Here is a 13,009-nt window from a genome sequence, read left to right as displayed (position 1 = left end):
CTAAAATAAAAATTTACTTTCGACAATTTTTATTAGTCGGTTGCGGGTGCTTGCTGCACAGAATTTAATGTGTCTCCCCCCTGGCACCCTTCAGTGTTCATTGTGTTTGTGCTGCTTTCTCGTTCTGGCACATTGGCACGCGTGTCCTTAGGGCTATTTGCTATGCCTTGTGCATTAATTTCATGCTTTAATGCCCCTCCACATATGAACAGTGTGACAGCAGTAGGCATAGCAAACACAAACACACACATAGCCACACAGACACACAGAGACACAGACATTCAAGCCTACTGACATCACAACTAGAGCGTGAGATAGAGAGATACTGGATGTGTTGGCGTCAAAACGATTTGTCTTCTAATTGCGGTAGATTTTCACCACTTGTCTCTGCGTTTGCTTACATTAAAACATATAAACATACCTACAGATAAGCAAACATAAATATATATATACATATATGTATATATTTTTGGTCTTATGGACGTACTAATAGAATTTGAATATTTTATTTCAGATTACGCTTGATTACGTCAAAACAGTTCACGGTTAGTTAGTGGCCCTTTTCGCTGCTCAACTTTTACCACAAACGAAACCAATTATAATTCATGTCATTTACTTTTAGTTTAACTACGCTTATGCGAGTACAGCAAATTGAATGGTACTTAAATGCCAGGCATGAAACCAAATATTTATGGGTGACGACCCTGTTGGCAATTCAACTCATCAAAATAGAGCCAAACTCATAAATGGGCTTAAAGGGCACGAGCATAAAGAAAAACTAGCAGAATGGCACATTTCAAAAAAGGCCAAGGCAAACCAAAGCGTTTAGAAAATCCTCGCGCTAAGCCGATGGAAATCAAATTGTGCTCCAACAGCTGCCAGACCCCAAGTATAAATAAATACGTAAAAAGTATATAAAAAAAATAAAATGAAAATACACCCACACATTGCAACTGCACACTGGCCAGAGGACTCTGAAAATGGGGTCGAATGCACACAAAAAAAAAATACGATTTTAGTTAAATTCAAAATGGTATACGGGATACCCAAAAATTAAATGAACATTGGTCTTAAAAAAAAGTAGAAACGTATTAAAAAAAAGCTAAATTGAACATTAAAGTTAATATTTAAATAAAAAATAATAATTTTGGCTGCACTTTGAGCACTGCAAACATCATGGAAATAAAAAATTCGACTAATGGTCTCGCATTTAATGTTATTCAGATCAACTCAGCAATGTTATAGTATATTAATGTGCATTTTTTCGAGAACTTTTGTTCTGACTCAATGTGCATTGGAGCTAGAGCTTAGCCGCATATATGTGAGAAAATCTGCTCTTGTTGTTGTTGTTGTTATTTATGTTGTTGTTGGTCAGTAAGTTGAATTTATATGCAAGCGCTATGAATTTTATCATCGCATAAAAAAAATACGCGCATAAAATACCAAAAAGAAAACATCAAGAAAAATACAGAAACATGCCGTTAAAAAAAAACACATATACACACCAAAGCTGGTGCCAGCGAGAGAATGTCCAGGGCGCTCGTTATCAGGCACTTTGTCTTTGGTAGCATTGGGGTTTTTCTAAACTGCATTTTAACGACTCCCTGGACGCGGCCAGCAAAAGTAAATTCTCACACGCACATCACTGGCGCTGTGTGAATGTGTGGCACATGCCACATGCATGAAACACTTGGTTATGTTGCTGCAAAGCATTTTTAACGATGGACCCAAGCCGCTTAAGTGCATAATGAAAATTGATTTCATAAAATTAAATTTTCCTTCAACTTGACCAATTTCCGAAAAGGGATCTAAAAACAAAAACACACTTTTTATTTCCGACGTATTCACTTCATGGATTTTCTGCAAACGTGAAAGAACTGAACGTAGGTCGACAAATAATATGCATTAATCATTTCAGTTCCGTTTTCTTTCCTTTTTTTTTGTATCATACTTATGTGCATTGGGCATGAGAAATGCTTATATTCTGTGCATGTTTTGTAATGACACAAATGTCTTTTATGTTCTTCAGTTGGCCATTAGTCAGAACGGAAAGTCGCTCGTCTGTCACAAATTGGCATATTGTCGACCCCAAATGTTCAACTGATGCCTAATGAATTGAGCAAAAGGGTTGACAACTCTCATAAATACTGACCCAAAAGAAGCGATAGAAACAAAAAATAAAAATAAATACATATTCTTACTGAATACACAGCTACTTATGCAACATAAACATACGTTTGGCAATGATTGAATGATTGAAAATTGCGTGGCACATATTTTCTCATTGCTTATGCCACATTATAATGATAATTGTGTGGATATTTTTAACATAAATTTCCGCATAATCTCACAATAATTAGTTTAGACAGACGTTCTGCATTTAACATTTAATAAATGTTTAATGAAAAGAATACTTAAAACGAACATTTAAATTGCAATTAAAGTATTTAAAATGATTAATGAAATGTGCCATTAAAATTAAATACGAATTTATATAAAAATAATTAATCGGTTTTTAATATATGTAAAAAAATAAATAAATATACACAAAAAGTTGATCAATAAAGAGGAAAAATATGTGCATTTCCTATTAATTTAATATTTCTTATTTAAACTGCAAAAGTTTACGAACTGTACGGTAAGATATGCGGCACACTATGATATTTAAACCTATACGAGTATTACCTCTAAAGTGTCTATTAAATTATACAAAAAGAACGCTTATAATTAAAATAAATAAACAGAAAATTTAGTTTCTTAATTTTGTCGGCCGCAAATACTTTTGTGACATTTGAATATTTAAAATAACAAAGCTTACGATTAGCAAAATTCTGTTTTAAATTTTATGCAAATTAGCGGCTAAAAAAGGGAATGATATTTTTATTCGCGCCGACAAATGTGAAAATATTTCACTGCGTGGCGATTTTTTTCTTTACAGTTGTTGGGATCAGTGACAGGGCAAGCGTATAATTCAATTATAGCAAGAGCCAACAGCTGGAAAAGCGCGAAATCAAAAAATTGCAATGCCAGCCAAAAGAAAGAAAAACAAACCTTTCGCATTGCAAACACAATAACGAAATAACAAAAAATGGCCCAAAGTGTACAAAATGCGCAATATAAGTTGGAATAGCACTTGAGTATGTCATTGGCCTGTCGAGTCTGAGACCTAGTCCGAATCCGACTATGAGCAGCACAATAAAAATCGGCTACACTAACAAAGGAATCCGAAAGATAAACGCAAACCGCAAGAAGGAAAATAAGAATCAAAATCATAACGATTGAGCAGCGCTGAGCCAGCGTTGAAGTTGCAAAAAGAAGAAGGACGCCGTAGACTTACGTGAACCCCTGCCATATTTGCTATGTAAATAATTTAAAGCGGAAATGACGTAGATTACGTGCCGGCAGACGGAAGTTGCTTGGGCCCAGCACAATGCGGTGACCAAAGCAAACGGGACTGGAAAAATAAAACAGAAAAAAAAACAACAAATAATAAAAATAGACAAAACAATACACAAAATAAACGAAAACATGAATACAAATAATTTGCAAACAATAGCCCCCAACCTCAACACATAGCTAGGACCATGCCACAACTCGCCAACAGAAAGCGGCAACATTTTGCCGTTATTTGCATTTTTCTAGCCAACATCGAAATTTTTTTCTTACCAGAATAAATTCAAATTACAGCAAACATGGCCAGAAAAAAAGAAAAGGAAAAAATGATGCTCATTCTTTGTTGAGTTCGACATTTCTTTTATATGAAGATTGCTTAATTTAGCATTGGAAACGATTGGGACAGCAAAGCGATATAGTATGTAAATTTAGTATATGGTAACTTAAATAACTATAAGAATGTTAAGAAGAATGTAAGGAGGACATGGTATATAAAATAACTATAAGAAAAGTATTGAACATTTTAATTTATTTATTTATTAATGTGAATTAAAAACAGTCCACTAATTTCACAAGGCAATATTTAAATTCAGTGTTCTGTCAAGGGGCTTTTGAGCTTTTTTCCAAGAATGTTAATTGCTTAATGCGTTTCTGATTATAACTGCCTAAAAGACCTTTGGCTTGACCTATATCCCTCTGCCTCTGCCCATATAGTTTGAGTTTGTAAGTTAACTTTCACAATTTCCTAGCTATTTTCAAAGCATTTTATAATGCAACGAGCACTTGCAAAGGAGCCCATCCTTCGATTGCAGTGCACATAAATTATGGCCCGACTGACTGCTCACAGCTGGTTAGCCTGCACGGATAAATGCATACAAATATGTATGTATACTTGGTAATTGCGACAAAATTCAGGCACTAAGTTTATTTATATACCATCGTGAAGCATGTTATAAAAAGCAATAAGCATTGCTGCAAATGCTGCCAACACATCTCGAACAGTTGTCTATAAATTGAGTGTTGCAGCAGTCATAAAACAGCATACAAGTCACTGCTCAACAGTAAATACTATACGACAGGACAATGCCCTGTAATCATAGATTATTAAAATGCATATAGAAATGTAACTACTCTTATTGCCAATCTCAAAGGATATAGCCGTGTTGTGACAATGAGAATCAAGAACCAAAAACTGATTTTCACTGTTTTCAATATACCCGCTCAATTTTCGTTCATTTGCAAAGAGCGCCTGTGACCTTGAGTCATATGATTTTAAGCAGTATGGCGACAGCCTATGAAAATCGTATAAATGTGTACAGCAACAGAATTCAGCAGAAGAAAAAAATCAAACACAAAATGCGCCAAAAAAAAAGAGAGCACAATAAATACTCTTATAGCGACGCATTTGAGTTTCGTGACCAAATGAGGCCTAACGGGCTATAAAAATTACGAGCTAAATGGCGACGACAACTGCAGAGTGGCTGATAGACTGACTGACTAAGCGACAGACTGACAAACTGCCAGACTGACTGGCTGAATGGTTTGCTGTCCAGTGAATTGAATTTCGAGCAGAGGCCGAGAATTGATGTCGAAGGCGTAGCCGGCAAAATACATTGACACATAAATTACTGGCACTGAAAATTGCTTTAATGAATGGCCGACTAAGCCAGAGTCCACAGTGCCACACAAAAGCAGAGTCTTCGCAACTTAACTTCCTGTGTGACTCTCCCTCTATCTCTCACTCTCTAACTAAGAGCAGATATACTGTATATTATATTTTACTTCTTATTTTCTTTGTTGTTGCTGTTATTTTTTTGCCATTGACAGTGGACCACTTCAAACAACGGCACAATCCGCAGTCATTTCAAAGGAAATCCGAAAAGTAACGGAAACAATTTACTTAATAAAATTGCTATGCTTTGAGCATCCTGCAAATACCTTTTGAAAATTATAAACAACATCTGGCTGGCAGCGGGATCAGAGCAGAGCAAAATTTTGCGAAAAACCCTCCATAAATTATAAATATTACGCAAAAAGGCAGCGCCAAATGGCTAAATGACCAAATGGCCGTCCAGAATTTGGCCCAAATACAGCTTACAACTAAACGATGCCGTATACATATATGTGTACATATATATATATATACATATATGCCCTTCTGTGTATTGCCTAAAAGGATTTCTATAGAATAGTGCGGCCACAATGCATTATAATTCCCGTGAATGGGTTGAGCAGCTTTTGCGGGTCTGTCTGTGAGTGTGTATGTGTGTGTGTGTGTGTGTGGAGGTGTGTGTGTGTGTGGAGGTGTGTATGTGTGGGTGTGTGTGTATGTGTAAGTGCGTGGATGTGTGTATGTTTCTTGGGCTTGGTTGGGTTCAATGGAGATCACCTTTAGGGCATTAGGACACACAGCTAAAAATAATAAGGAAGCATTGCAAATTTCATTGTTAAGCAGCAAATATGGGCAAAATGATAACTAAAAAATAAAATACTTGAAATATCACGAAAGTTAGTAATATATATAAAACCCGTAATTCATTAATGAGTTAAAAATAAAAAACAATATCTCATTTACGAGCACGTATGTGTATTTCAATAAATGAAATATTTAACAAATATTTTATTTTTAATCGCAAAACAAGTTCAACCGAAATTGAAGGATTAAAAAAATCAGCATACAAAAAAATAAGAAAAAATTGTGCGCACAGTTGAAAGCTTGCATTGGTCCATAAATCGAGCTTATCCAGCGCAGCTAATTGAATTATCACCCAGGGGCAATAAAACTAGAAGATAGTCTGAGCCAAATGGAACCACGGCATGTGGAACCCAAAACAGAGCAAACAAGGTGCGTATTAAATCGCATACCTTTGCAGATGCGGTTGGGTCCGAGACCAAAATCAAATAAATAAAATGTACTTTTATTACACACACACGCACCGATAATGCGTGCTTGTGTGTGTGTTTTTGTTTTTAAGCAAAGTTCTTTCGCACAACACATTAAACTTGACTGCTTCGTGGATGGCGAAAATGAGCATTACATACTCCTGTGAGCAGGCATAAAAATCATTTAAATGTTTGTTTGTGCCGAGCTCAATGCACGAATGTGTTTGTATGAATATTAATAATCAACATAAACATAAACACACTCGTAAATATAATACACGTGCCCGCGTGGCATGCACAGTCCTGCGGCGCGGCAGCAACAACAAACGTCAACTGGGAAATGCTAGGTGCAGTTTCCCCTCTCAGATAGGCAGGGTGAGACGCTACTATTGGCCAGGTGGAGCTACGTTTAATATTAAATTATGACTCATTTTTCGCTTTCATCGCACACCATTTACAATTGCAAAGATTTGGCTCAGCACGGTCATTTAGTGGACAAAAGTTCATTACGCCCCACAAGGACATCTACGGCTTATGCAAAACTTGGCCATAAACTAAATTAATAGCTCGACTGTGGCGCAACTTTGACGCGGCTGTTAACCCCAAAAATGTCGCTGTTTGTTGCATTAATAGCTTCAGCGACACAGGCCTTTTTGGAGGAGGCTCCCAAACAAGAGCAGAAATCAACATTGTGTCGGTTTAGGCTGCTGTTGATAAGGCTGGCGACCAGCCAGCAACAACAACGAGAATTATCTCAACTTTGTCAGGGCCTCTAAGCTGTGCCTTGTTTAATGACACGTATTTGAAGTGCTCGGCGATATTTGGCGAGTTAAATTGTCTGTTAGATCTTGATAGAATCCATGGGAGAAAATAGGTCTACGTATTGCAAATGTATGTACATAAATGTATTATATACGATCGTATATTAAATATTTATTAATTTTACATTTTTTCAACCAGTTATAGCAGTTTAATGTGTTTCTAAAAGGAGATATGTATTTATATTTGTTTAAATATTTATATTTGCTGACTCTACTAGTATCTAATGGATTCTCTACAATTTAATTGTATTTTATTTGAAAGAGGATCCTTTTACGATATATTGAAATTTATATATTTCTTATTGCTAAGAAATGTTTATAGTTTAAAATAAATATTCTTAGAGACTTTACTTTTTTTAAAATCATTACTGAAATAAGGTAAGCAGAATTAATTATGCACGAGTATAATGAAAAGTGGCTTTGTCAATCATCAGTTGGCGCAACAATGCACACTTTATGCAAAATCAATTTGAAAAATCTTCAAAATATACAAACGGAACATAATTTAGAGCTCAACACTCCAACTCCATCTTCAGCTACAGTTCCAGCTCCATCTTCAGCTCCAGCTCTAGCTCCAGCTAAAGGCCAGGATGCCAAGTGAACCACACAAAGCACTTAGACCAAGCTGTCAAACATTTTAGCCGGCTCGCTGCGATTAGAAGCAGCCACAATTGTTATAACGTTTATTGTTTTGCCATATTTTGCACACAGATACAAAAGTAGCAGAAAAAAAACGATGCTAATGCGACGGCAATGAGAAAAGCTACAAAAAAGAAAGTTTTGCAGCGCCAAGATGGCAGAGGGGCGCCAACGAATTGAGATGCTGACAATGTGTGGGCACTGATATATTCTTAGAATGGGCCCCCAAACCGGAAACAGAAATAATAACAACATGCTTCATAGGGCATGGCTGGTGTGGCGGTATGGAGTAGCAGGAGGTGGCAAGCAAGGGAGTGGTGGCATATTGGCATTGGAAGTGTATGCTTTCGATAGTACGTCTATACGTCAGAGCCAAGTCGGGTGTACATGCCAGACATACCAAATGACTTCACTTATTTATGCCCAAGAGCGCACCGTGTTGGAATTAGAACTTGGTGGGGGAGTTCCTCGATTTGGCTTGGTTTCTCTTGGTTTGGTTTAGTTGGTAAGCCAACAACAGCATTTGTGTCAAATGGTGTAAGCGCAAAGCAATCAGCGATGAGGCATCAATAATTCGCAACGCAATTTCTACTTTTCTGCGCGCAAGTGTTGCACCAAAATAAAAAAAAAATAAAACAAAACTACAAAACAAAAATAAAAAAAAAACATACCCGCAGCCAAACTGGTCATGTTAAAACTAAAATTGCTTTCAAGTGGAGGCATTTGTTGTGGCTTCGCCTTTGACTTGACTTTTGTTTGTGGTCGGCACTCAACGCTTGCTTCGCTGATTTATGGCGCCACTTGCAGCTGACAAGCGCCTCAAAGTACACCACATTTTTTCCACTCTCCTCATCCATTTTCTACCCAGTCAGTCAGTCTTTCTGTCTGCCTGTCTTTGTCTATGTTTGCGCTTATGCTAAACGCGGCCCATTAAAGCCACTGTCGACTGTCGACTGTCGACTCGTCCTCGTCCTCGTCCCCGTTCTCGTTCCCTTACCCGTGCTTATCGTCGTCATGGCTTGTGTCTCATTTTCATTGGGATCGCATCAGCTTTTCATATTTTATGTTTTCGCGGTCACGTTTTTATCTTTTGCAACGCAGCCCCTAAAACACAGAGCCCAAATAAATTGAAGTTTGCTTTAATTTTGGTTGAGCTAAAGTGTTTTTCTGTTTTATATTTTTTTATTTGGGCTTTTGGCCTGATTGATATCAGCTTATATAACCTACATAAATCATATAGCATACTTCAGCAATCCTAACAAATGCGATTAGCAAATGTTTAAAATGGAAGAGGAGACTGTAGGCACAACATGTTCAATAGTTTGCAAAAGCTATTAAACTAGAGCACAATGATTGTTGTTGATTAGGGTAAGTTTTTATTATTCATTTCACTTATTTTATAAATATTTCTTATTAAAAAAAATATACAGTAAGTTGTTAATTTAAGCACCTACTTCACGTACATAGTATTTTCTAGTAGCTTTGTTTTATTCCCACTCGGCTACTTGCTGTATATTATTTATGTTTTGTTTTGCTGTCCACTTAGAGATCGTTTGGCGCTCGCAGCCCAGTCTCATGACAGTATCGTTAAACTGGACTTTTCCTCTAGTCTCACCTCTTCTTTTGCTCATATTTTGTAATTTATGGGAATTTTTTTTAGGTGAGCTCTATGCGAAATTGATTTACTGCTAAAATCTAGCAACGATTGCGATATTTTTATGTGAAATCAACAAAGCCACGTGGTGGAAAGTGGATATTTTACTAAACCTAATCGCACAGCCTGAAGCAAAGTAACAAACAGCAAAAATAGAGTGAGAGAGGGAGAGAGGGATTCAGGAGGAGAGGGGCAGTAAAGCGCTTAGCTTGTTTACATGTGAATCCACAAAGAATCCAGCGAATAGCAGGCTGAATTCCGGTCCAGGCAGCAAACAAACTCAGAAAGTTGGAAAATGATTACCAAGCACCAAAATCTGGTTCTAACAGGTCTTTGTTGAGTTCTTGATTGGACTGTGCCACTGTGGCACTGTGGCAATGTGTGCACTGCTAATTGAAATTGAAATTGTTGTGACGCCATATTCCAAGCACTGCGTCTCTGCAAAAACTCTGACAAAACAAACTTGGTTAGATTGCAACTGTACAACTGGTTCGGCAATTGGCGGGCTGTTTTTGTTTTAAAGTTGCTTCGAGTTATGACAAGTCTAGTCCACAAAAGTCTTCCATACCCGCACAACTTTTGCATCTGTCGGACAGAAGTTCTAATTTCCTAAAATTAAATTAAATGCGTAATTGAAAGTTGCTATAATATGCACGTCAGCTCAAAAACTAGTCAAAAGAAATAACTTGCAACACCTTCACACCGACGTTTAATTGGCCAATGCCAACCACGGAAAGCTAACAAACTTAAATACTCTTTCTCAAGTTGTGTGGTGCCTTCAAAGTTAAAGCTTTTTACGTTTTCGGACAGCTGAATAAGCTTAACTATAATTTCTGGCATGAAATGAACAGCATAATATTTTCAACAATTAAAAATTATTTATTTTTCTTCTAAAGTTAGTTGTTGAATCGACTATATTAAATGTAATGCGCAAACATTTTGGATTCATTAATTAATCTAATTGTAGATTTGTTGCAATTTTGAATGCTGAACTGGCTATCAATCCCAAAAAACTAACTAAAATAAGTCTATCAATTTTCGATGAAATATTTAATTGGCTATACAAATTGTAAAACATTTCTTAAGCAAAAAACGATGCAAATATAAATCACTTAAAAACATAGTTGTAGAAATTGAAATTCTACCCAAATGTATACAGAAATGTACAACATACAAAAACAAATTTTTTAATTAAAAAGAAACCTTTTTATTTTTCACAAATATATTTCTTAATAGTGGGAAATATTTCAAAAAAATATAAATGCAAATTTTCAAATCCCCTAAAACTAACAGTTTTATTAAATTAATTTATATACTATATAAAATGTATGTAAAGTTTATTAATTGTACACATGGGCAGTTTTTCTTCTGAGTGTATAAATTGTATATTTATAAAGGTATATAATATATACAAAGCAATAAATTTATTAAAGAGTTGAAATATGCAAAATATTCAAAAGCAAAATTACTTGCGGATTTTCAATAAATATGAAAGCAAGCTGCTTTTCTGATAAAATTGCCTAATTGTGTGTGCGAGTGTGCATATTTGTTGCTGTAACAATTAAAAACATATCAAGGTCAAGATGTATCTCAAATTCAAAACTCTCTTCAAAACAATTGAACAGCAGCCTAAATCCGAGCAAAGAAGAAAAAACAATATTCACTGATAAATTTTACTTACACAAAATTTGTAATGTAAGCCACAAATAACAATTGCCAAAAATAAATATCAATTGCTTTTTATGGAATAACTAAATAAAATGAGTTTTAGCCATGGCGTAGATTTAATTAAGATTTATGAATTTTGCATGTGGCATAGACTACAAATTGGTGTGTCGTACGACGAGATCAATGCATAGAAAATGTTTTAAAGTTTCATTGTTGCTTTGCATGGGTTGGGGCATGAAGCATGGCGCACGGGGGATGGGGAATGTAAAGCCAACGGCTAACATAAATTGTCAGCTGCAAATCCTTGACAAATCTGCTGCATTGGTTTTTGTTTCGGTGCGCGGTGTCCTTTGGCGTTCGCATCGAGATAAATCTTTATTGCCTCATTTTGCTCAAAGCTGATTTCTTTCTTTCCATTCTGTATGCCTCGCCTCAACTTACTTACACACAAAAATTCGTTGGCAAACTAACTGTGTCTGCCTCTGCCCCTAGATTCCCTCAATCTTCCCACTTCGCTTGGGTGAGTGTGGCCAAAAAGACAAAGGAGCTCAGATAACGTCGACGGGGAGAGGCCCGCATCGCAGCAAAAGCAGCAGTTTCTGTATAACAACAATAATAGCAACAGCAACTTCAGAAATAAAACGGCAAAACTTTGCAGCAATGAATGACAAATAAAAACGGAACACATTACAAACGCACAGTCCAACAGGAACGAAAAGAAAAAAATTATCCAAGTAGAACTAAATGGATACCGGAAAACTTTTCTGCCAGCCATTTTGCAACTTGTCCATTTACTCGGCTTTAATTTTTAGCTGCGGTGCCCGATTCAAGTTAATAATTAATTTTGTTGTCTCGTTGCCAAAAACTAACTTAAAGCCTTAACCAAGAAATGGGTCTGGGCTGCCTTTTGGCCAAAGCTGCCATTGCCAGCCTCAAGTTGTGTCTTCAGTTTTATGGCTGCTGGCTGCGGTAAATGACTTTTAGAAAGGTTTGCTTCCATACTTATTATTTCGTACATAAAAATCGCTTATTGATGGGCAGGTCAGACGGGTTGGCAAATGGCTGGTTGTGATCCCTGACAAGGGTCGAACGGCATTTGGCTAATTTTAACAGTTAATAAAAGCTAAGCGAGCGTAGATAAATCTTAGACCAAATGACATAAAACAAAAAAAACACAGCCAGTGCTTAAATGGCATATAAAGACACCAATTTCATTGATATATTGATGAAAATAAATAATGTCGTCAGCACAACCAAACCTTTTCAATAATTGAAAAGGGGATGGTTTAGTTTATTTATATATTTAATAAAAACGTTTCATTTATTTTTTATTTACATATTTCCAATATAATATAGTTTGTGTAAGTTAATTAAAATTAAAATGCTACTTAAATCGCAATGTGCGCAAGTCCAGCCAATGATATGAAATTGTTTCATCAGATTAACAATTATTACAAATTCAAACCCCTTACCAATTTCCACAGTAATGTAATCAGCTGATTGCCTTTTCAAAGGTCCCACTTGGATATTCCCACAACTAGCAAAGTCAAACTAAACAATTGTAAATATACATTGCCGAGTTCTCAGGCTGAGCCAGGCTGAGCGTGCAGAACTATAAAAACAAAAACAAAAAACACACATACAAAAATAAATAAGCAAGCGTAAAAAGTTTGTCCACTACTCACATTAAGTATATGCCATATATGCTGCCAATGTAGAGCACGTTACGAATACGTTCCGTATACCGACGCCAAATTACAATTGTCGTGCTATTTCCCTCCTGTTTGCTGTTGCTATTCCTGCTTTTGCTGAGGCGCACCGCCAGAGAAATTTAAATAGAAGCAACTGTAATTATGAAGTACCCGGTTCACTGTGGACACCACGAAAAGTCAAACTCGCACACACGCCCGCACACACCCAAACCCAAACCCAAACTTACACACACACACAC

The 13,009-nt window shown here is 36.3% G+C and overlaps 1 protein-coding gene across 1 annotated transcript in view; it reads right to left on the bottom strand.

Annotated features, from left to right (window-relative positions):
• Window positions 1-13,009, bottom strand: part of LOC6561727 — a 147,668-nt gene extending 134,659 nt beyond the window's left edge. Inside the window, exon 1 of the mRNA XM_032736395.2 lies at window positions 12,744-13,009. The gene's annotated coding sequence lies outside the window, so the exon portion shown is untranslated. The remainder of the gene's footprint in view (window positions 1-12,743) is intronic.

The sequence above is a fragment of the Drosophila grimshawi genome, unplaced genomic scaffold (assembly GCF_018153295.1).
Source record: "Drosophila grimshawi isolate 15287-2541.00 unplaced genomic scaffold, ASM1815329v1 contig_1377, whole genome shotgun sequence".
NCBI classification, from domain to species: domain Eukaryota; kingdom Metazoa; phylum Arthropoda; class Insecta; order Diptera; family Drosophilidae; genus Drosophila; species Drosophila grimshawi.
This window is presented reverse-complemented; position numbering and strand designations above follow the sequence as displayed.